This window comes from Belonocnema kinseyi, chromosome 2 (genome assembly GCF_010883055.1).
Source record: "Belonocnema kinseyi isolate 2016_QV_RU_SX_M_011 chromosome 2, B_treatae_v1, whole genome shotgun sequence".
In the NCBI taxonomy this organism is placed as follows: Eukaryota; Metazoa; Arthropoda; class Insecta; order Hymenoptera; family Cynipidae; genus Belonocnema; species Belonocnema kinseyi.
In genome coordinates this window covers 119352144-119376592 of record NC_046658.1, presented here as the reverse complement: position 1 = coordinate 119376592, position 24449 = coordinate 119352144, and the positions used below count along the sequence as shown (strand labels likewise).

The window sequence follows — 24449 nt, the reverse complement described above, 5'->3', positions numbered from 1 at the left end:
GTTTCTTGGGACCTTGTGTTCGATATTTAATAATTGAGGAACATTAATTAAACATTTTTTGGTTGAAAGCTTTTTCTTTGAGGAAGAAAAGGTGCATATATATATATTTCATTAGTTATTATGCTATGACCCATTTCATATTCTTCATAAAAAATCCATATAGAATACCCTGTACAAATATTATTGTGAAAGAAACTCGGTATTTTCCATTGTAAATATTTTTCAATTAACTATGATAACCCAATTTTTTTATCTGGTTGAGTAAATATTCGTTGTTTAGCAAATATAATCATTATCGAAATATGTTTGAACCTTCGTGAAAAGAGTAGAGGTGCATTTTGTATATATTTACAAAGAGCACTACAAAAATATTCAGTTATTCAGTTACATAGCTGCGAAGCAAATTATTTGAAAAGTTATTTAACATTAATAGTCATGCGATTTTTAATTTTTGTCTTTCTCTGTGACTTTATTTACTGTAGTGAAAGTGCAGTTGATCCTAATATGGATCCTAAAATTGATCCTAAAATTGATCCTAAATATCCTCTACCAGTGGCTTTGGGTGAGTATAAAATTAAATTTGATATATATAGTAAGATTTTTAAATTTGCTGATTGTGAGAAAAGTCATTTTAGGTTACGAAAAATTAGTTTACGTAGCAATATGATAAATTATATTTTAATCTATTCCTTAAAAGTGTACAGAAAAATAATTTATATGCACAAGAAGTGATTTGGTTTTTATTACTGCTTATAATTTCAATAAACTTTATTTTCGTGTTTTAAGTACGTATATATTTTTTACATGATGCATTTAGCCAATTCTTGTTCATATTAAAACAATAATTTTTGTATAGCTTGGTAGTATTATAACAGTTATTTAAAAGATTATTAAATTGATTTACAGAAAAATGCATTGTAACACTTCCGACTAACAATAAGAAGAACGAAGAAACGTCGAGGACATATACATGTTCAGGCAATGTACCAATGACGATCAAATACAAAGACCGTTACTTCGATAAAAAAAAAGATGGTGTCGGTAAGTAAATTTATTTCTGTGAAGATTTAACAAAATCATACTTTGTTAAAATGAAAGAATCCGATCATTCGATACTTATTGGTCATTTTCATTAACGCCTTTTCAAGTTTGAGAGCTTGCCTAATTATTTTCTCTTTATATTAAACTTACAAAAATATATATATTTTACAGCAAAATGCATGATTAAAGCACCAGATAAGTGGCACGAACTAGATAGATATAGATGTAAATACCATAAAAATCCATAAAAGTAATAATCGATTAAAATACAGACCGCAACCAACCGATTTTTAATTATACAACTACCAAATTTGTTTTCTGTGAAGCATGTACAATTTTTAACTGGAAAATAAAAAATCTTATTAAAAATAAAAAATTTGTGGAGAATTTATTTTCTGATAAGTAAGTCCCGAATACCCCCAAAACTGTAAGAATTCATCATTCTTAATTAAATAGTTCTATACCATTAAAGCAGGCTTATTATTAAAATAATAAACATTTTTTCATTCTATCTTCAGATTATTATTATTCTACCAAACATATCAGGAGATTGCATTGTATATTAAAAAAATATATATTTCCATCTGAGAAAAAAAGACTTTGAGTGATTATCGTAAATTACCATTTTTACTGCGAATATTAATTAAAACTATTGAAACTTCTGTTTGTATTTTGAATTTGATACACCATCTACTTTGCTAAATTTGATCTGTAATGAAAAAAATATTATAGTTAATTGAAATTTATTAAATGAAATAGAAATCGAATACCAATTCTGATTGAAATTTTTGCGAATATGAAAATAAGTAAGTTATCATTCCGGTAATTTAATTAAATTTCATCTTTTTTATTTCACGTTTTCAAAACTTGTTTAAAGAATTATTTCTACTCAATAAAAAGGGGTATACATTTGATTATGGTCTGCAGTGCATATTAAAAAAGTAGTAAATAATTTTTATTAGTTGGTTTTATTGTTATTTGTTTGACAAAAAAAGCTCAGGTACATCGTGTAGATCTATAGCGAGAGCCCTACAAAAACAGTTTAGTGAAAGCAGCTCGGTTTTTGCTATGTAAATATTTTCCACACTACTATGATTAGGAAATTTTTTTATGTGGATGAGTATAAATTTATTCTTATCAAATGTAATTGTTATTGCCACATTTTAAAACCTTCATAAAAATTTAGAGGCACATTTTCGAAACACAAAGCCAGAATACTGAAAGAATATTAAGGTATATGCAGGGATTTAAAAGTTTCATGACATTGACAGCAATGCGGGTTTTAATTTGTTTGTTTCACTGCGGCTTTGCTTACTTTAGTGAATGTAAAAATTATTCTAAATATCCACTACCGACAGCTCTCAGTGACTTCAAGAATATATTTCGTGTATAATAACATCGACTGCACCATACAATATGGAATCAATTTTTTTAAAGCTTGGTCTATCAATAAAATAAACAAGCATTATTTTCTGTAACATGTGATAAAATATTAAAGAAATCTACACAATAGTAAATATTACAGAGAATTTCATAAAACTTTATTGTGTTTTGCAGAACAGCCTACTTTTTAAAATTTTATCACCAAAAGTCAAAATGTCAAAATCAATAATAATATACTTGATTTCATATACTGAACAACAGAAACCTGATTCTTTATATGAAGTTATCTGAACTTGATTCCATATTGTATGGAGCTGTCGAATATAGCGAATAAACCAAGCAATATGGAATCAAGTTCATGCAATTTCTTATGAAGAATCAGGTTACTTCGGATAAAGAATCAGGTTTGGTTTGCTCCGTATATGGAATAAAGCCTATTTTTATTGATTTTGATTTTTTGTAATAAAATAAACAAGCAGACTGTCCTGCAGCATTTAACAGCATGTTATGAAATTCAATTCCATAATTTAAGATAAAACTAAATTATCAGAAATTTGTGTTTTTCATGCCTGAAGTATTATTCATACGTAGTAACCGTAACCTGATTATTTATACAAACATAACCGAACTTGATTCCATATTGCATGGAGCAGTTGTCAAGGATTTTTTAATTTGCTGTATAAAAGGGAAAGCCATTTGACGTTTAGAAAAATTTATTTTCGACAATGTGATGAATTGAATTTTAAGTTTTCACTTTAAAGTGCTCAGAAAAATAGTTCATCTGCACCAAAGCTGAAGACAATACAGAAAAAAATCTTATTTTTATTACAGCTTAACTTCAATGAACTTTGTCTTTATGTACAAATATATCCGTTTTCCTCGACTCTTAAAGTGTTTAGATTGTATAATTAATTACGTGTTGATTGATGAAATTCTTCAATAAATGTCTCCAAATTTATACAGATCTTTAATTGATGTTTTCGAGTCAATAATTTAAGTTTAATGGACTCTTGTTTAAAAGAAATATTTTTAAATTGACAGGAATGATAAAAGACTTTTTTCAGGCATTTGAGACTTTTCTACTGTAAAAAAACGTTCGAAAGAATGTGTATGACACTGGGAAATCATTAATGTAAACACGAAAAAGCTGCATTTTATATATTTTTTAAATATCCTTTTTCAGCTGTTTCTAAAAGATATTAAAAATTTCAGAGGGCTTTTTGCTGATAAAAATACACTAAAGCAAAGGCTGATAAGTCTATGTAATGAAAAAACAAAAAGATAGCTTAAGTTTTAAAGAAGTCATTTTCGTATTATTCCTGATAATTTTTTTCTCAGCTTGCTTTAAAAAAACTTATAAATTCAAAGGCTTTGAACTGGTGAAATTACACTAGAAAAATAATAATATAAAAAAATAATTATTTAAACAAATTTGCAGTCACTTTTTTTATTCATCAGACATGCTATTTTTTCTAATATATTTTAGTAGTTGAAAAAATATAATTTAAAAAAACACAAAACTCAGATTTTGCAAAATTTACTATATTTAAATTGATAATTTTCAAGCATTATCGCCTTAAAAATGTGAATTAAAAATCTATACAAATGTAGAAAGACTATTATTGAAGCCTCATTTTAGAGAATCTTATTATTAGAGACTTAATGACAATTTTTCTTAACTTCTGCTTAACCTGAAGCGACTGTTTCATTATTATTTTTATAAATTTAATTTCACAAAAATTTATACATTTTTAATGGAAAAATACAATATTAAAGTACGGGATGAGTGAAATCACGTAACCGGCTATAAATGTAAATTCCATTAATCATAAATACTTTGAGTAACCAAACAATGTTAAGCAATTATACAACTGCCAGATGTACATAGTTGTAACTAGTTGTTCACATAACGAACACGAAGCACAAAAAGTAGAGTTTGTATTAGTTTAGTAAATATAAAAAATAAATCGGCTGTTTCAAGGAAACGAGTATTAATTGTTTTCGTTTTTTTAATAATGCAACTTGTATTTAACATATTTGTTTAAGGCTAGTCATAACAACACAGAAAAACTATAAGTGATTAATTTTTACCTACGAACAAGTGCACTATTTTATTTCTGCAGTATTGCACCAAACAGATTATGGTTATGGAAAAATAGAAATGATTTCTGAGTGATTATATGAATGTGCATACTATAGTATTAATATAATCACTATTATATCGAAAAAATTTACTCTTGTTTCACTGAATATAGTTATTTGAATGAATAAAATATCTGCATCAAAGTTTAGGAAAAAAGAAAAATGTTTCTTCTCATGCTTACTAATAACATGGTTAGAAGGCCATAAATTTCCAAATGTTCAAATGTACAAAGAAAAAAAACTATATAACCACATTGTTTTTGTTAAACATTTTTTTCAGCAATATAAAAATACATGACGTACAAAAACTACAATCATTTTTAATTTAGGGGACGGGAAACAACCCTTCTCATAATTTGGATATGTGCATATGGTAAGAAACGCCACGAAATTCCTAAAAACCACCCCTAGTGATGAAAGATTCTTCAATCGTCAAAAAATCGTTAAAAAAAGACCAAGTTTGATCAATTTTCTCTGACTTTATATCTTAAATAATCTTTTCATTCATTCTTTGAATAATAGGGGATGGGGGCAAAAAATTCTGACTTAATCTCTAAAAACCATCCTCTATTGAAAATCACGAAAAAACCAAACACAAGACTCTAAAGTTTGTAATTTTACGGTGACTTTTTACCCTGAATAACTCTCTTTAATAGTATTTCGAAGAATGGTGGTGAAAATACCTCGCAAATCCTCTAAAACTAATCCCTAGTGATAGTGCTAAAGAATTGATGAAAATTCCGAAAATCTACTCGAGGTGGTTTTTGTGGTTTCTTACCACTAGAATTCTTGGTGGGCTTATTTAAGAGATTTTTTAGGGTAAAAATTCCCCAAACAATAAAAAACTTTAGTGCCTTGCGGTTGTTCTTTTTTAATTTTCAGTAATTTTTAGTGGAGGGTGTCTTTCAACAATTTTTCGGGGTTCGTCACCACCGCCATTCTTCGGAAGATTACGAACAAGAATTTTTTGGTGTAAAAAATCACCAAAAAATCACATACATTTTTGCCTTTTTTATATATACATATATTTTTTCATTTTACAAAGATATTTGTTTTTAAGAGTTATTTTGTACCTGTGAAGATGAAAACATAGTATGTTTTTGAATGCAATGTATTTTTAAGTCGTTGCGGATATTTTAGTCCAAAAAATTTCTTTACATAATTTTGTTTAAATCGTTCATTCGAACATTCAGAATTGTATGATCATATTTTTAGCTGAATCACTTTTACTTTTATAGGGAATTAGAATAGTACAATTTGACTAATTTTGACTTGAAGAGTTTAAAATTCACAACAATGAAAACTAATAAAATCCAGTTTTTTCATTTTGTAAGCATTTTCCTGCTAATAAGCAAACAAATCCATCAAAAATAAAATGATTAAATTTTCAGTTGAAAAAATTAACTTTTAAAACAAAACAAAAATCGAATTCAAACAAAATATTTTAATTTCACAAAGAAATGAATTTTACACTATAATAAGGAATCTTTCACAATAAAAGAATGAATTTTGAACAAAGTAGTTTCCAACCAAGAAAGACGTCTCTCTAACAAAATAGGTCAACCCTTAATCAAAATAGAATATTTTTCAACCAAACAGTTGCACTTTTAACTTAAACAAAGAAATTGCGATCAAAAGAGATGAATTACCAAACCAAAAACGATATTTCATCAAAACAGTTGGATTTTCAACGCAGCTATATTTTTTAGTCAGTATGGAGAGAAAGTTCATTTCATTTTAAACAAAATAGTCTAATTGTAATCTAAAAAGGGTAAAATCTTAACCAAAAATAGAATAGATAAATTTGCAGTTTAAAAATTATGGTTAACAAAAAAAAATTTGTAAAGAGTGGTTCAATCTTCAATTTAAAAAATAAATGTTGAACCAAAAATTATTTCAAGTTGAAAACAGTTGAACTTACTTAACCAAAAGACTTTTCAACAAAATAGATGAATCTTCAACCAAAACATGTTAATTTTTAATCAAAAAGTTGCATTTGTACCTAAAAATATGAAACTGCTACCAAAATAGATGAATTATCTAACAAAAAAACAAACAAACAAACAAAGGGCTTTGAAACCACTCCGTCGGCTTGCAGGTTCGATTCCCACCTCGCACTCTGTAAGAGCCACGGCGGCCCATGCGGTGCACAATAGCCTAGCAAAAGAGTTGTCCCTCTCCGGAGAGTCGTGCGACCGGCACCTCTAGAGAAAAAGGTGTTCTCTACACGGAAAAAAAATTCGTGAGGCGAACGAGTGTATCGAGAATATATTCAACTCAAAGAAAGGGTACGCTTGGATGAGGTAAAACGTTTAGTTAGAAGAGTTATACATTTAGTTACTTTATGTAAATTGTTTTCGTAAATCAGTAATTTGGACAAAATTGCTAAGTTCAGAAGTTTACTATTTTCGACAGATTATGTAAAATTGTATTATCTTCAGATTAGAAAAAAAATTTAGTTGTTATCGAAATATTTTAACTTACAGTAGCCAATCTTTCGTCTGGTATCGCGAAAATAAATTTCACTGATATCCGTGTAATGCATTTGGAGGTCAAGTTTGTTGTTTTTATCGCGTTTCTTGATATTTCAATATAGTTATCGCCTACATTCGAAACAAATGTAAATTATTATTACTGCATCATAAACTACATTTAATATTAACATTCGCGCACATTTTAAGTGTTAAAAGCGTTTAATTGTCCAAAGTAAATCTCAACTGCCACTGCTCCCGATTAGACCGTCGCCATTTTATTTCGCTGCTCCCACAATGCACCGGCGCTCTTCCGATAATTGCTTCAGACACCTATTCTTAATATCCCTATTATACCTATACTTATTAGGGATTTGACTATACGATATCCCTGGTATATGGAAAATGGTCAAGAATATTCATTTTCGCTGATTCAGGGATCTTTCTAAATTCCTTCGTTCGTTTTCAGCTAAATGTTTAGCTATAATAAGGAATAATATCCCTGTCACAGCTCAATTTTTTTTACCGTGTAAGTACTTAAAGCTGTTGCTCTTGGTGGTTCGGAACCCACTTTAAACTGTAGGTCCTCATCTCACCACAAAGTGGGGGGGGGGGGGGGGGAGTAGAGGAATAGGGAAGAAGGTGCAAGAAAAATGTACACCCTTAGGGGGACACATTTGAAGTTTCCTTTCCAAGATTCCAAGAAAAAAAAAGTCACTTCGTTTTGAACCAAATAATTGAATTCTCAAAGAAAAAAGCTAAAATCTTAAACAAAAATAGAATAGTTAAATTTTTGTTCAAAAATTATTTAAAAAAAGACAAATAATTTTGTAAAAATGGTTCAATTTTCAACCAAAAAATTTTATTTTCAACTTAAAAAACTCAAATATTTTGCAACAAAACAAATGAATGTGCACCAAAACAGATTAATTTTTATTGCTACTGAATGAGAAGAAGTTTCCATACAAAAAAAGCGAATTTTCAACAAGAAAGTTTGTAAGATTTGTTGATTTTCTACCTTAAATAATTCTTTTTGAGGTGTACCGGGATTAGATGTGAGAATTTTCTTACGTAGAAAGTCGCTAGAACATTAGAAACTTTGGTGCCTTTTGGTCGTATTTTTGATCTATTAGTAATTTTCTAGAGGATGTTTTTTTAATTCTATGATCGGAAATTTGAATGATCGTGAATGCCGTTCTGTTTATGATTCATAACTGTTGGAGTAATTACTCTACTACATAAATGTCAACTTTGTAAACTTAACCACTCCCTAAGTTACAAAATATTTTTTTAAGTCGCCGCAACATTATTGGAAAATAATATCTTTTACCTATAATTTTGTTATTGCTCATATAAACGTTCAGTGCTTTATGGGCATATGGTTAGCTCAACCACTTTTACTTTCATAATGAATCATAACAGTAAAATTTGACTAACTCTGAGTTGGAGAATTGAAAATCCGCGAAAAAATGAAAATTAATAAAACCCGGATTCTTAATAATGCAAGCATTTCTCTCCCCATATGCGAACTAATCTACCTAATTACAATTGCAGTCATCGCCTTACAAAATATGAAAATTACAAAACCTAATTCATGCCCATTCGCCTGCACGATTTAATTGCAAGATGAGATCTAATGATATTCAAGCTGGCTCTTGAAGGAAGATGATCAAACCCTAATCGAGAAATTTCTTCAGAAAACTAATTTTAGAATTGATTATGTGATCCACTTAGGCTCGTTTGTGAGTTTATGGGAGAAAGTGAGCAGGTGAGGTTGAGGTTCGTCCTTCGCAACCGAATTCGTAAAGGTCGTATCGTCTGATTCGAGGATCGCCGCTTCCACATATTTATCGTGCTATGGATCTTGAATGGCCATAATGGTCTTGGCCATTTCTCTGCGTCGAGGTCCGTAGGAAAGTTAGAATAAATTGCATGGAATTATGGACCTGGCTGATTCTTGATGAGACTGTAGAGGATCGGTCGCTTGGTCGGTCGGTCGCTGCTCAAGCTGGCGAAACTGGGTTAACGATGCCAAGACAAGCGACGCGACGCGACGAGAGTAACTCGAGCGTTTCTCGAGCACTGCACATGCAGGATACATAGAACAGGTGTAACTGTTACTCTTACGTAGGTAGGTAGGTAGACATAGTAACTGTATAACCCAGTGCTGTAAATGCCTGGTAAACGGAAGCACGTAGACACACGTAGACAGCCTTCCACATTTACTTTATTTCTTACTATCTTGCTTCTTGCCACTTCTTACTTCCACTGCAAGTACTCCAAGTACTCGTATTCTCAGTACTCACAGGAATTCTGCTGCGTGTGGCTGGTGCGTGTCTACAATTCTGCACACGCCTTTTTTCCCTAAAGACCGCAAGACACGCTAGAATGGCCTTTTGATATTTCAGTTTATGGTGTCATCTAAAAGTGAGGGACGGGGAAAGTGAAGATATATATCGATATTTATTGATATGCGTCGTCGTCGTGACCGTTTTGCACCTATGTATGGTACACCGGGGCACGTTGTCAAACATTTTGTTTAAAGATTTTTCTTTTTTACATCTGATATTTAAGCAGACTGTGATACACCAAAGTTTCAAGTAAACCCTCAACTTCAATTGGACAGTATCGAATTTCAAGTAATCGTAACACTATAGTTAATGATTAGCAGTGAATAACTTGTGACAACATGCCCCGTGACCGGGGCATTTTCTCACATCAAAATTAACCGCATGAAGAGTGTTGCCAAAACTTTGCTTACATAATATATTTAAAAAAACTACATACTTAAGATAATATAAGGCTCCTCTAGTTCTGAGAAATATGCTTAATATATAGTTCGCAATAATCCAATCAGTAAAATTTAACTTAGTACAGAACAAAATATTGTACTTGATTTTCCGACAGCACATGATGCAATCGCAAAACTTTTAAAATATCAAGAGTTGGCATACACAGACACGTTTTGGAAATGACTAGTGCTGCTCTCTATTTATTACTTTTTTAAATAAAGCCATTGTGGCAACATGCTCCGTGTGATAACGTGCTCCGGTCTATCATACTAACCAGGGACTGACTTTTACCAGATCAATTTTTCATTCTCCCTGAATTCAATATGCAAAAACCAGAATTTTAATTTCGTAATATTTTTCAAATACAATCTCTCATATAAACGGAATGATAAAAATTCACAATTAAATAAAAAAATTGGTTATTTATTTATTTCAACCAAAACGATGACTTTGCTATCGTAAAAGATGAATTGTCAATCCAAAAGGAGGAATTCTCTAGAATAGCAGTTGAATGTTCAAACGAAAAAGATGACTTTTTGAAAAATGTTTATATTTTTAATAAAATAATTAATTTTTTAACAAAACTGTTGAATTTTTAAACCCATAAAGATGAATTATTAACCAAACAGATAAATTTTCAACCCATAAGAAGAATTTTATACTAAAAAATACGAATTTTTAACCATAAAAGATGAATTTTCAATCCAAAACGATGCATTTTTATCAACAAAACTATTCAACTTTTGACCAAAAAATAATTTTTCAACAAAATAGTTTAATTTTCAAGAAATTTATTTTTCAACAGAAAAGTTCAATCAACCTATAAAGATGAATTTTGAGCCAAACGGTCGAACTTTTAAATAAAAACGATTCAATGGATTAATTTGCAACCAGAAACACTTTAAGTTTCAATTAGAAAAGTTGAATCATCATAAAAAATGATTGTATTTAAAATTTTTACATAAAAATATGAATTTTTAACAAAAAAGTTTATTTTCTACAAAATAGTTTAATCTTCAACCTAAATGGGGAATTTTGAACAAAATAGTTGAATTTTCTACTAAAAAGGATGACCTATTAGGCTTTTACCAAATTGGTTAAATTTGAAACCAAATAATAAATTTTTAAAATAAAAATATAATCGTCAGGATGAATCCTATGAGGAAAAAAGAAATAGAAATAGACTTTTCCCTTATTCCCAGGTTTTCCCTAAGCTACGGGCCAGTATGTACTAACTCTCGATTTATTATTCGAGACCTGGTTCATGCAATTCTTAAAAATAAATTGTTATTAGTAGAAATGATGCGATCATAATTACATTAAAATTAATGCCAAAAGATACAACATTTCGTTCATCGAGAGATACCATAACCCCATTAGGAACGAAAATTCATAATTAAAAAGCATCTAAAGAACTAGAAAGGAAAAAGAAGATGCCCAGTTGTATAAAAGAATCTCAATTAAAGATAACAGTATGCACATATCAAAAAACCCTACAACCAGTAGTATATTAACACCAAGGCGAGATGAACAAGTAAAATATTTTTCAAAGGCTTCAACATCTCCACAGCTAAATAAAGAAGAAATACCACTGCAGGGAAATCTCTCTAATAAATAATAATTTATATTAGACACACAGGAAAAACTAGGCATTCCATTTTTTCTGCTGTCACTTTCTCACAAATTCATTCTGAGCTTCAGTTATATTCGCTCTATTGATTAATGTAAAAGCTGAATAACAATTAAATTGCTCTTAATAGTCACATTGCTCAATATTAAATAATTACGGTTCAATTTGTTTGAGTAACTTTTGCTGACTTTTCTTTGTTCAAAATGAAACTACATTTTTTTTCTACATCTTCAGCTACAGTAAAGCATTGAAAATGAATTTGAGGACTCAATATCGCCAGATGATACAACGTTAAGCGAAAATTAATCAATAGGCGCAAGTGATCAATAAGGCTGTGAGCGAAGATTTTTTTCCTGTTTCTTATAGAAAGTTCTGGCCTTACAATTATTTATAGATGAAGATATATCTCATTTAGAGAGATTAAAACAAATTATTTTGGTCATACGTTCAATATATATGTCTATTTAGTTTTAAAAAACTTAAAGTAAATTTATTCAAAACGTATGACTAAAATAATTTGCCTTAATATTTCTAAATGAGATATATCTTCATAAAAAGCGTTTAAAGAAAGGATAAAATTTGAGACTGGGTCTTGCATTCTGGATTTATAACTTATTTAGATCATTTCTTAGATAGAAATGTAATCCTAGGACTCACAATTTATCTATGGATGCTATCATCTGACAAGCAAGGACTATATAAGAATGTTTAAAATTAAATTTTTTTTTTTAAAAAGATCTACTCTCTTCGCTCCACTGTTAAGTTTTTTATTTTATTTGAAGATATTGATACTGTTGATTTCTATTTTCGCGTATGGTGGAGTGATATCTGTAGTGATTAATGGTAACTATCTCTGATAACAATACAGATTCCTTTAAATTACTCGAATTATAAATGTAACACCTGGCTTAAGATAGCTTGTATTTCTAAAAAAAAGATTCTTCTTTCGCTCTCACTAATAGCTTAATGGAAAGGCACCCGACCGGCAATTGGAAGATTGGTGGTTTGATTCTCAGTGGTGCAAAGAGAGTTGATCTTTTTGAAAAAAAATTTAATTAAAAATTTGTTAATAAATTTATTTTCCATCTAGTCTTCATTGCCGTTCAGAATTTTTAGTTATTTTAAGAAATAACTTAATCTATACTCTTGACTTCTATTTTCACGGATGGTTGCATGATATCTACACTGATTAATGATGGTAATTATCTCTGATGATAATACAGATTCCATTAAATGACTCGTATTATAAATGTGACACATGGCTTGAGTTAGCGTGTATTTCTAAAACAAGATTTTTCTTTCGATAAATCTAATAGCTAAATGGAAAAGCACCCGGCCGGTAATCGGAAGTTCTGTGGCTCGATTCCCAGTGAAGCCAACAGAGTAGATCTTTTTCAGAAAAAAAAAAATGTTTAAAAATTTATTTTCTATCTAGTCTGAATTGACTTGAAGTATTTTCTGTTATTTTAAGAGTTAACGTGATCGATAGTATTGGTTTCTATTTTCACGAATGGTGGAATGATATCTACACTGATTGATCGTAACTATCACTGATTATAATATAAATTCCTTAAAATATACAAGAATCTTTATAAAAATTCTCACAAATTGTGAACAGAGTTAGAAACCAAGGTTATAATCCAGACGATTCTTGAGAAAATAGTAAAGAATGGTTATACTGTTCAAAGTCAAAAAGATGATGACCATATTTTCACATCTTCCTACATCTTTTGATAAACATATTTTATATCCAGCTTCATCTGCATTGAATAAATCTGAAATTGCTCCATTGTCCGTTATGTGGTATGAAAATATCTTTATTCTTTGTTAAAAATGTAAAATAACTGACACTAACGTCCAACGATTTTAAAAATAAGGTTTAGATTTCTTCTGTAAATATGAAAATTAAAATTTCCCAAGCCATAAATTAGGGTCGGGAAGAGTGTTTTAAGTAAAATATTACTGTTTCTTATGAGGGATGAGGAAGAATCATTAGAATATCTTATGCAAGAAAGATGTATACCTTATTTTCGAGTTTCGAATTTTTTCCCAGCACCCCTAGATTGGCGGAATTTGATTTAACAAAATTCGGTAAATGTTTATCTCGATAGGATAAGGAGAAGTGGTGTCCCTGGCTCTTCATTATTCAATTTAATTAATAATTAATTTAGTTTGACAATATTTAAATACATTTCAGTTGTAAATCTAGACAAAAAGCATATTTTATTATCTACATATTTCTTCGTATAAATAACGGTTTTCAAAAAAAAGTCATGAACGATAAAATATGCTCCTTACATCGACCAATTTTGATAACATCAATTTTGATAAAATCAACATTTTATAAAATATAAAACAAAATTGATTTTTGGTGCATATAAATGATTATTTAAAGAGCCCGGGGGTTCTCTTTCCCCTTATTTGATCGAGCTGAAATTTTTCAACCATTATTACTTTATCAAATGAAGCCAATCTGGAGGGAGCTATGGGAAAACGTAAAAAACATATTATAACGAAGGGCCACCCTAATGTTACTATATTAAATTAAAGAAATGCCTTGAATGTTTAACTATTTAAGTCTAAGTATTATATTTCTAACAAAAAAGATGAATTTTTAACTAAATAGTTGAATTTGAAATCGAAACGATAAATGTTTAACAACGCAAAATAATTCTTTTACGCAAAAAGACACATTTTGAACAAAATACATTAATTTCAAAACAAAGAACTGCATTTTGAAAACACTTAAATTTGTAACCAAAAAGATAATGTGTCTATCAAAAAAGATGATTTTTAAAATAAAAAAGATGAATTTTTTCCAAAACGGTTGAATTTGCAACTAAAAAAAAATGAATGAAAAAATGAAGTTCTATTAATCAAGGTCTCATTAGGTGAAAAAAGAGGAAAAAGAGTATAGATAAAATACTGTGAAGCCTTCGACAAATAAATAGGAATGTCGATAATTTATAGACTACAGAATAATAGTTTAAATAAACATTCAAGTTCGTTTTAATACTTTAAAAATGTTATTTTAGAAAACTGGAAATTATGTTTAGAAAATAAATTTAATCTTTCCACGTTTATTTAACTAAAGAATTTATACGCATGTTCGTTCCCTGTTCGTGAATCTCAACTCGGGAAGATTTCAGATGTCAAGTCATTTTAAGTGCGGATAGCATTCGGATGCATGGCCATCTGTGACGTACGACAAGGTTGTGTATTTGCTGCGTTTTAACTAATGCTGAGCATAAGGTTTTTGACTGTCGAAAAATCAGCCGAAATCGGGAAATGATTTTCTACAGTTTTCCTATCCTCTGGCTAAATTAGGGCTAAATGTCCAGGCAAATGCGAGTACTTGAAACAAAGTCGGATACAACCGTGATTTATCACTGGAGGCGATTAAATTCATACAGTGATTTTAAGCCCACTTTAGTAAAGAAAAGGTTGTGCAGGCCTATCCCGTGTATGGACCTCTGTTTCACCGGGCGTTTAAAATAAAAAGGAATAGTATAATATGTTTTTAGCCGCAGCGCTACTGGACTATAATGGGCCAAGCTAACAAGCCAATAATAATAGGGGGTGGGGAATTAAAAATGTTTAAAAAAAACCGAACGCAATTTGCGGATAACCCCTAATTCAGCTTTCTATCGTGTTTACCTAGTATTGTAATTATTACCTAATCGACGCTTGATTTAGAGCACCCGTCGAAAGGAAAAAGATTTAAAAATTATACTGCAACCGGTTAAATTGGGCTCCTTTGCGTAGTTAGCGTATATAAGATAAAGTAATTAATGCAAGAGGAATTGGTATTGGGATAATTAACAGAGCAGTAATGATATAGAAGGAAAGGTAAATTAGTCGACTACCTGTTTTGTGCAGTTTTCGAAATGGCATAATTGATGTTTTGATGAACTATGAGGATTGATGAGGCAAGCATTGAATTGCGTAAAAAAAGAGCTTTTAATCATTGTTCAAAAAGTAACTTTAGATCTATTTTCTTACCACATTTACTGCGCGATTCTAATATAGAGAAAGATTTGAAATAGACGTTATTTTGTTCGATAAGATGTGAGTCAATTTTATCTTAATGTTAATTCGAAAGAAAAAGTGTAAAAATCGAAAACTAGAAGGAAAGAAAAAGCTTACGATGAATAAATAATTTAGAAAATTGAAAATTTTAACTTGAAATTTATTTAAATTTGAAAACTTTAATGAAAATTTTATGTCATTAAAGTCAAAAATGAGATTACATCAAGAGTGAGAGGAAAATATAATTATCTATATAACTATAAAAATTGTATAGTGTGATACATAATTCAATGGCAAAATGTTCTATTTACAAGAATAAAAATTAAAAACATATAAAATCACTTTAAATAAATATAAACTTTCATTCTATATATTCTAACAATGGTATCTGTGAATCCTAAATATTGTAAATAATTTATTATTGTAAATTAAACAGGGAGTCTACTTTGGCCAGAGAAACGTAAATTATTATCAATAAATGTAATTCTTATTATAAGTTCTCTAAGTAAAAAAAGTAATTATCATATTACCAAAGATTCAAAATAATTGAAAATATGATTTGAATAATTAAAGAAAGTAGCCGGAAGTATATTTTAGAACAGAAACGAACTATAAATGCTACTATGTTGGACAGGTTTTGAATCTCGACTAATGTTTTTGGATATTTTCACACATTTTTCATAACGAATTTTTGTATGCAGACGTAAAACACCTGAAATATTATTTGATGACAAAAAAATTATTGTTGATATTTTTTGTTGCAAGGGCTCCTAATATTAAATTGAAAAACATGTGACTTTGAAAACATAAATATTACGAAACAAATTATTAACCATCTTTCTGACCGGTTTAATTTAAGAAACAAATTTTTTAGGATTGCAGTATTTAAAATCGTTTTTGGTAAAGAATTTGTGGACTCACGGAAGCAGATAAGAAGTTGCGTGTTTGATCATCTTAAACCTTTGATATCTTGATGGTAAGGAGAAAAAAGCGAAAAAAAGGTGACAGGTTGCCCGAAACCATTTTTAAGATCGCTTTTATCAAAGAAACGTTAAGATAATAAAAGACACTGTAATTTGAAACTAAGTGTTTCTTAAATGAAGATAATGCTACAATCTTTCAACACATCTGTACTCTATTTAATAGAAAAATTACATCAAACATTTTTTATAATTAAATAAGCACATTTACTCGATGAAGTTTTAATTACTTACATTACTATAAATATTATTTTCCTCCACTGTTTACTTTCAAAGGATCTGCAACACAGAGTCTCATGCTTTTATCTCTCCTAGAAATATTTATTTATTAAGTAAAAACTACACTACGAATTGTTCATTTCCCCCTTTAAATTTTTGTGTCTTTTTCCGAGAGACAGGTCATTGCATCAAGAGGCCAAGATCAATATTTTTATTGCCATCATCAAGTTTCCATATACGCCATACACATCACCCCTGTGGCATTCTTCCCTCATAATTTCATCGCAAAAATGTATGTGTAGTATTTAACGTCACAAGCTTCCCAGTAGACTCTGAGCCAAATTTTATGGCTTTTATTTTACCCCCTTTCTCCCATCCCCCTTTCGAGCCGGATCCTTGAGAGAGGTAAGTGGCCGTCCTTTCAAAGATAAGATCCTGCCCTTGTGGTGAAAATCCTTGTTTACCTAAATCCGGTTTCGTGGGATAGCACCCGCTATAAATAAAGGACCAAGGAGCCACCCTTTCTTTTTTATTTTCGTAGGAAACTGGAAGATTTGGTGACCATTAAAATTGTGTGACGCAGGTAATTCTATACGTAAAGGCTATTTTTATTTCCCACGGATTAACATTGCCGGAGAATGCATAAATATTTGAAGATTAACCTTAATTTACCTTAATCGGGTAATTTAATTATTTTAAATTAAAATTCTTCAAACATTGATGTATATTCAAAATTTAAAGCTTTACGATTTATCATTATTATTTAAATCTATATTTCTTTTCTAATATGTGAAGACTATCAGATTTTGATTTCCCTCAAGATGATCATTACAAGTTCAATGTTTAGAACAATTATTTAGATGCCTTCTTGCTTTTGAGAACTTATAGATTAAGAACTAATCATGCTCTCAATTTGACCCTTATGAAAAAATTAGTAATACTTCTTTTTCATATGGGGAACTTAATCAATTTTAAAACTTCCTTTAAAAAAATGGGGATAATGTTTTTTTGCCGAATTTTCAAAGTTCCGAATATGGATGATTACCGAAACAGAGATTTTCCGAAAAATGACAATTCTCTAAAGAAAATAAATCCGATTAAAGTGTTTCTTGTCGACACTTTTAATTCTAGAAACGGCTCTGCATAAAAAAACTAGTAACCCAGACGGGAAAATGATATATAGTTTATATATGGCGTGACGTATTACATATAATATTAATTTGTTTTACACAGAAAATGTATAAAACAAATAAATATTATATATAATAATTTACCCTATGTATAAACTATACATATTTTTCCGCCTGGGTAGAATTGGACGTAATCATTTTGGATATCAAATTGTTGAAAAGACTAAATTCCCAAAATCAGTAAAATTACAAATTTTTCAATTTTTGAGAATAGTAAATTGCCGAATTTTCAAATTCCTGAAAAATAAAATATTTCATTTCACCGGAATTTGTAAATACGGCAATCCAATACGGTCATCAAATACGGACAAATACGGCCATCTCTAAAAAAGTCGGACTAAAAAGTATTGTATCCAGAAATTCATAATATTAGACATTTGTAAATAAAAATGATTTCAGCCTGGGAAATAGAAAGTTCAAGAAATCTTTTGCACCTCACTTGTACTTTCTTTGAACTAATTCTCCAATGAGAGAACCATTAAAATTTGAAAAGAATAGACATATTTTTAATATCTAAATTTTTTTAGTTTCTAATTAAATTTAAATTTATAGTGCCTAATTTGAAGCAAAAGCCGAAGATTTCGAACATTAAATATTTCAAGTTGATTAAGTTATTTAATAAAGTAATTGGAACATTAATATGAATACTTTTAAGCTTTCATTCGAAATAAAAGATATGATTAATTTCATTATAAATCTAGAGCAACCGGATCACTATAGACTTGTTTCTTTGATAAATTAGTGCATGAGGAAATCTCAGAAATCAAAGCATTAGACTTTGCGGATCCTAGATTTTTGAAAAATCAGCTTTTTAATACTTTTTAAAGAATTTTTACTCTACTTACAAAACAATAGCCGATAACAATAATCTGCTGTTAACTCACCTGCAACAAAACAAATTTTCATTAGGCTTGGAAAGAAATATAAATTATAAACAATTTAATCATCAAAATAAAATTAAATTCAGGTCGTTATCTTCCCTTTTACACCTATTTTAGTAAATAAATAAAGAAAATTCACAATTTTTAACCCTAAAATTTAGTATTCAAATGTATTAAAATATTTTTTTTTTCAAATTCAAACTAAATGTATTTAGTATAATCAAATATTTTATGTGTATACAACAATTAGACAGTTATTACAGGATTTTAACAAGTATTTATGAATAATTGAAGATATCATTATCATAAATATTGAAAAATGTTGTACTTATTCTTTAAATTCACTTTTTTATATTAAATAGTGTTATTTTCTGACGAAATAAATAAAACTATATACCTTATACGATTTTGGAATTTGGAATAAAAATCCCAAACTACTTTTGCAAATCAAATTTGAAGTTAACCAACAACATGAAAGACATAAATGATGAAAAAAGACTTACTTCTAAATAATCAATAAACAAATAAAAACTCTAATTAATCTCAGAACTTTTTAGAAATATTCTTTCCAGAGACAATTAACTGGTCTAAGCAAAAAACGTCCAGTTGGAACATCTTCCCAGAAAAAGTTACCGTTATCAAAAGTTACCTCTTTCCATCGAGAATTAGCTATATATACCTTATATGTATGTATGTTATGGGGCGTTTATTGCAGCCTCTGGCAATTTGACCGACTGGTGCATACCTGTATATTTACCTGCACAAGTACGTGTATTAATGGCACGTAAATGAGTTCGGGTTTCGCCAGGGGAAAGCTTGGGTTCTATGTCCTTAGTTCTTCTGTACATATACAAGTAGAAAAAGATGCTTAAAAGAGGCCGTCCATACAGTACGTTACTAATTTTGAACTACTGCCCCCCCCGCTTTCTCTCCTCGACCCTTTTGGCAACTGTTGATTTGTCTTATCCCCCCCCCCCCTTTAGAAAATTAATGTAGTCCAAAATTCTCGCAAAACAAAGGAAATAGGCTAATTTCGCAGGAAAATAGGGAAATAATAAAGGGGAATAAATTCTTCCACTTAAAATTAATGTATATGTTCAATATTAAAATGAATATGAAAACCTTTATATTCCAAAGATTTTAATTCGAAATACTTTGAATTTTAAATAAAATAGTGGGTTTTGCAAGAAAATAAATTTTGTTACCAAAACATTTGAATTTGCAACCCAAAAATACGACTATATACTAACCAAAACAATTAAATTTTTACTAAGAAGATTGATTAAAAAAAGAAAATTTTAATTCTCAGGCGAAAAAACGAATTTCTAACAAATTAATTAAATTTTTAACCGAATAGTTACATTTCCAAGCGAAAAAGACCAGTAAATAAGATCTTCTTAATGTCGAAAATAAACTTTTCATTCAACAAGATACATGTTTGATAAAACTGTTGAAGTTTTATCTAAAAAAAACATTATCAAAATATTTGAATTTTTAACATACAGATATATTTTTCAGCGAATATTCGAGTTTTTAAACAAAAAAGATTGAGATTCGACCAAAAAAGTTGCATTTTTAATCAACTCATTGAATTTTTTAGAGGGCAGTTGCATTTTCTACCAAAAAATAATTATGAATGTGTAACCCAAAAATATGAATTTTTAATAAAGTTTTTTAACTTTAAAGAAATCTTCAACCAAAAACATGAATTTCATGCAAAAGAGTAGAACTTTTAACTTGAAAAACGAATTTTCAATTCAAGAAGACGATTTTTTTATTAGTATAATTTTTAACCCGAAAATTTGAGTTTTTAAGAAAAAAGTTCATTTTCCAACAAGATAGATGCCTTTTTACCATCAAAGCTGAATTTTATAGCAAAGGTCGACATTTCAGCAAAATAGACGAAATTTTAAATAAAGATTTAAATCTTAAGAATTATCAACTCGAAAAGATAAATTTTTAACCAAAAATGGAAAATTAAAATTTTCAGTAACAAAAAAATTCAAATAAAAAAACAAATTTTTAACAATGTACTCAAATTCTCAAACAAAGAGATGAATTTTTTAAGAAAATTATAAATATGAAACCAAAAATATAAAGTTTTAATAAAGTGGTTGGACTTTGAACCAAAGAAGACAAATATCTAACCAAAAAGGCGAATTTTCTACAAAACAGTGGAATATTCAAACCGCGAGAAAAACATTTTCAAGCTAGGAAGACGAATTTTTCGATAGAGAGTTCAATTGGCAATTGGAAAAGCTGAGTTAAAAAAAAAGTTCATTTTCAAACAAGAACGACGACTTTTCTATCATAAAAGATGAAGTTTTTATTAAAAAACGAGTTTTTAATGAGTTGAATTAAACTAAGAAAAATGATTTTTTAATAAAGCAGTCGAAATTTCAACTAATTAGATGAATTTAGTCAATGAAAAAAATAAATTTTAAACCAAATAGTTCAATTTCTAACTAAAAGGAAAATATTTTTTGGGCCAAAAATGTAATCGCTATATTTGTAGTTTGAAAAATTAATTTGCAACAAGAAAACGTTTTTCAACCAGTTGAATCTAACCAAAACAGATGATTTTTACATTCTCATCATTTATGATTGAGAAATTATTAGAATTGTCGGAAATTTGACATCACACTTTTTCAACGGATCTCCACGTTTCGAGACCCCCTGCATCCGAAAATCAGGTTTTTGTCGATGGCGTCTGTCTGTTTGTCCGCCCGGCCGTCTGTCCGTCCGTAAACACAATAAATCTCGAAAAAATGAACGAATCAAATCCATCTTTAGCAAACTTGTTCTAGGTCCTAAAAGAAAGGACGAGTTCGTTAACCAGCCATTTTTGAAAAAATTCAAAAAGTGAGCGCATTTTGAAAATTTTTGAAACCACTTTTTTCTGAATTTGAAAATTCTGTGTACGGATATTTATAGTATTGAAGTGAACAAATAATTTATCCTAATGACTTTTTTAGATAAAAAGAAAATTCTCAGAGTTATAGCGTTTTCAAAATTTTTTTAATCAACCGAAAACCAAAATTTGTAGCCGAAAAACGCTCGATATAAAAAAAGTCAAGAAAAGAAAAACATTCATTTTTGAAATCCCTACAAGATTATCATAACCAATTTTTGGTTTTTCCTCAAAAATCGAAAATTCAAATTTTGATTGCACAAAAAATAATGGAAAATAAAAAATTCCATTTTGTGGACAAACTATGTAGGATACAAAAAAGATGAATTAATAAAAATGGTTATCCCAAAAAGATCTACAATTTCGTTAAGAATCACTTCTTGATAGGACGCGTACTTTTTGTTTTATTCGTGAAAAATAACGTTGAAAAAAGTAAAATAAAAAAAAATCTGTGGAAAAACGATGAAAGTTACGAGAAAAAAATTCAACAAAACTTGTTTACAAATGTCTCTCGGAAATCGCGCACGCAGCGCGAGTGTCACGATGACAATGTATGCCTCAAAGCCTACAGAGCTTTGAGAAACTTAATCTTTGACTATACTTAATTAAGTAGACAATTCAGAATATGAAGACGCATATAAATACTGCCATCTAAAAGAGATCTTTTTGATAAAGTTTTTTTCAAGCATTCTGAATGCAAAGAAGAAATATCCGAGCGCGAAGCGCAAGGCACCCTATTATTTGCCCGCGAAGCGGGCAGATTTTTTGACTAAACAAGGATAAATTCCAAGAAAAAGTAGAATAGTTAAATTTTCAGATTAATTTTCAACAAAAGATGACTATTTAACAAAAAAATCAATTTTCTAAAAATGAAATAGGTAAATTTTTAATCAAAGAGAAGAATCTTCAATGAACAAAATCAATTTTTAACAAATTGATTCAAATTTTAACCAAGTAGTTTCGACTTAACAAGATGACTTTTTAACGAGATGAATGCCAAGCAAAAAATATAATAGTAGACTTTTCAACCAAAAACAGTTGTACTTTCTTATTCGTTTCTATTATTTAAGTTTGTATTTCAGCGAAAAAACAAGAAAACGGAGAAAAGGGGGAAGTTTTTTGAACACAAGGCAAAAACAGAAGAATTGATTAAAACACGGGAATTTGTTCAAATGTATCATAAGGAAACGTAACAAATATTATTTAAGTTCGTAAAGTTTCTTCAGCTGACCCCCTCCTTCCTGGTAACAACCGTAGTTTTTTGCGCGACCCCCTCACCCCATCAAATCGGTAGCGTAGTTTATGGACGGCCCCTAAGTGGATATTGAGGTTGAGCACTGAGCAGCTCGAGCTGACCACATCGTAGTGCCGACAGGACAGCGTTTACCATAGAACAGAGAGTGGAAAGGGGGGGAAAATGGGGTAAAAAGAGGAAGGTCCGGCGAGAAGCAAAAAAGCTGATCTCCAGTGACCTTCAACGGCCTTGGCTCTAGGCGGTATGCCATGCCGGCCCGACAAGAATTTCCCTTTCGTTCGATGTAAACTGAAGCCGGGGTTGAGCAAGGCGGTGAAAACGAAAGGTTAAATCAGAAGCTGCTACCATAGAAAAGTCATATATTGATGTGTGCATGTATAAGAAAGAAGAGGGAACCTCTTGATTCGAATTGAAGGCAAGAAAATAGTTCAAGTCATTCAGCTCAAGATATACAAGCATGTAGTCGTTTAAAAATGAACCTATACCTATCGAACCATGTTCGATAGGTATAGACTATAGTCGAGCTATTATTATTAAATACGAACATTCTGGATGATGTAGAAAGGAAATATTGATGTTAAGTTCTCGGATAGAGATATTGTAGTTTCGTTTGTTTTATATTATAGTAGGTATTGTACTCTGCAGGGAATAAAAATTTATATTCTTCCAAGCCATAAAGGTTATTGGTATTGAAGAGATTTGAAATAAAATGCTCTTCAAAGATGTACAGGATCGGTGCCTGAGACGGGCCCCCTCCTAAGACAGGCCTCCTGCATATTCTTGTATAAACATATTTCATTTCTCAAATATGTATGAGTATTCGTGCTGAATAATACCCTTCTAGCTAGTTACCAAATGTGTTTTTTTAAAAAACAAAACAAGTAAACTAACAAAATCAAAAATTATTTGAGCATTTTCATGAATGCTAAAAATACGTATAATAATATATAATAATAATACGTATATTTTATAAGTCCTAATTTAATAGTGTGATTTAATTTAAAACAGTACGCACACTGGAAAAAATGACTTAGCTGCCCCAGTCAAACGTTAACTGAATTTCGATTTCTAAGAAAATATAGTTGTATTAACTACATTTCTAGCTGTCTTAGCTAAATTTTGCCATCTAAAAATCATCTAGATATATCAGTTGGATTATTTCTAGAAGACAAAATTTAGCTGAAACAGCTAGATTTTCAATTAACACAGCTAGAAAATTAGATAACGCAGCTATATTTTCTTGGAGGACGAAATGCAGCTAAACGTCTAAATGGAATTGCAATACAATTTTTTTCACTATGGTTATTATTTCATATAGATAGTTTTGTTAGCTCTTAAACAGTTACGTGTTTTTCATTATTTTTATATTATTTAAAAAAACTAGATAAAAACATAGAAGATCAGTGATTCCCAAAACTGATCCAGTTTTGAACAGATATTGAGCTCAAAGCATAACTTGTTTTACCTTTGGTAATTCAAAATTTTCACTAATTAAAGACAACTTCTAATTTTATAACTGGCTTTA

The 24449-nt window shown here is 29.7% G+C and overlaps 1 protein-coding gene across 3 annotated transcripts in view; it reads right to left on the bottom strand.

Annotated features, from left to right (window-relative positions):
• The window catches only part of LOC117167037, a 196575-nt gene that overhangs the window by 140600 nt on the left and 31526 nt on the right, over positions 1-24449 (bottom strand). The gene's annotated exons all lie outside the window — the stretch shown is intronic.